This window comes from Gavialis gangeticus, unplaced genomic scaffold, assembly GCF_001723915.1.
Source record: "Gavialis gangeticus isolate Ggan-Ray unplaced genomic scaffold, GavGan_comp1, whole genome shotgun sequence".
NCBI lineage: Eukaryota > Metazoa > Chordata > Crocodylia > Gavialidae > Gavialis > Gavialis gangeticus.
In genome coordinates, this window is record NW_017729032.1 from 66,428,578 (window position 1) to 66,430,582 (window position 2,005).

Below are 2,005 nucleotides of genomic sequence, written 5' to 3' on the forward strand. Positions count from 1 at the left end.
AACCTGGCTCTAATGAACCCGTGTTGGTTTCCCCTAAGCATAATGTCCCCTGCTGGCCTCTCATGGACATGTGCCAGGATAATTCTCTCAAAAAGCTCACCCAAGATCGAGGTAAGATGAACTGGCCTATAGTTTCCTGGGTCCTCCTTCCTCCCTTTTTTGAAAATGGGAACCACATTGGCCCTTTTCCAGTCCTCTGGCACCACACGTGCTCGTAAAGCTGTGCCAGGGGTCCCGCAATGACCTCAGCTAATTCCGTCAGCACTCTGGGGTGGAGATCGTCCGGACCAGCTGATTTAAATACATCCAGTCCCTCCAGAAGTTCCCTGACTAGATCCTTACTGACCCTAGGCCTGGGTGCACCTCCCCTGGGGCCTATGGGGGTCCTGGTGGCGGGGGGTGACCCGGTCCCTGCTATGGCAAATGGAGGCAAAGAAATTGTTAAATAGGTTAGCTTTGTCATCTGGAGTGACGACCAGATTTCCTAGCGTGTCTTGCAGAGGCCCCATGTTACCCAGTACCTTCTTTTTAACCCCTATGTATTTAAAAAAGGACTTCTTGTTGTCCTTGATCTGGGTAGCTAGTCCCAGTTCTATCTCCACCTTGGCCTTCCTGACTGCTGCCCTGCAGCCCCAAGCAACCGAGGTATAGCCCTCCCTGGTGATGGCCCCTCCCTTCCATTGGGTATATGCCTCCTTTTTAGCTAGGAAATGTTCCTATATGCTTTTGGTGAGCCATGGGGGCTTTTGTGCCCTCTGGCCCACTTTGATCCATGTTGGGATTACCTCCCTTTGGGCTTCGAGAATCATCTCCTTAAGGAACAATCACTCTTCTTGGACACCCAATTCCTCTCCCCTTTGGGACCTCAGTGCCTCCCTGACTATTCTCCTTACCTCACTGAAGTCCGCCCTCCTGAAGTCCAGGGCTGCTGCCTTGCTGCAGGACTTTGTCACCTTGCGCTGGATGGTGAATTCCAGCAGGCGATGATCGCTGTCGCCCAGGTGGTCAAGCATCCGCAGACCCCTCACCAGGTCGTTGCCCATGGCCAGGACCAGGTCCAATAAGGTGTCTCCCCTGGCGGGGCTGTGCACTCCTGGGTTAGATGGAGGTCCTGTATCATGGCTAGGAACCTATGTGAGTGGTCAGACCTGGCTGACCGCTCTTCCCAGCAAATGTTGTAAAGTTCAGGTCACCCATGATGACTACGTCCTTTGACCTAACTACCTCTGTATACTGACTTAAGAATTCCTGGTATAGCTCTTCTCCTTGGCTGGGCGGTCTGTAGCAGACCCCACTGTTAAGTCCCTTTCCCCTTGACTTCCTTGTATTCTAACCCAGAGCACTTCAGTGTGCCCCTTCTTTGACCTGATTCTGTTCTAAACCTGTAAGTTACAGTTTTGCAAAAAGCCTTCAACTTGTCAAAATGAGATAACCCATCACTAAAAATAAACCATTCCTACTATAGACAGAACAAAAATGTATTCTGATTGAATGGGGAGGTGAGGAGGGGAGGAACTTACCATATTTCTAGCTGATCCATTGAACCTATTTTGTGTATCCACTCTATCCTACAGTAGGCAGGAACCAAATTACGGTAGTGTTCAAGGGATGTTGTAGCTGTAAGGGTCCAGGAATTATGCAGGAGGCAAAGATTTTTTTTTCAGTGATCTCTTTTATAGGATGAACTGCATAGTTAAGATAAAATTGTTTTATTTTGGTGGAAGCTATTCCAATGTAGTTTAACTTAGGGGCTTGTTACACATTACACTGTGAACTGCCCAAATGTTGATCAGTTTTAGTGCCAGCTCAACTCTGGAGTAGTCACACAAGCAGGCCAGCAAGACTGACAGGTAAGAACTGCCCCCCCTCCCATTCCAGGCTTCCCCCCTGAGTCCTGCCCCCTTGGCCTCCCCTAGATCTTCACTGTCCCTGAGGCTCCTTCCGCACGCACACACAGGCCAACAATTGCTACCGAGCCTCCTGCTGCTCTTTGCTGCAAATGGTT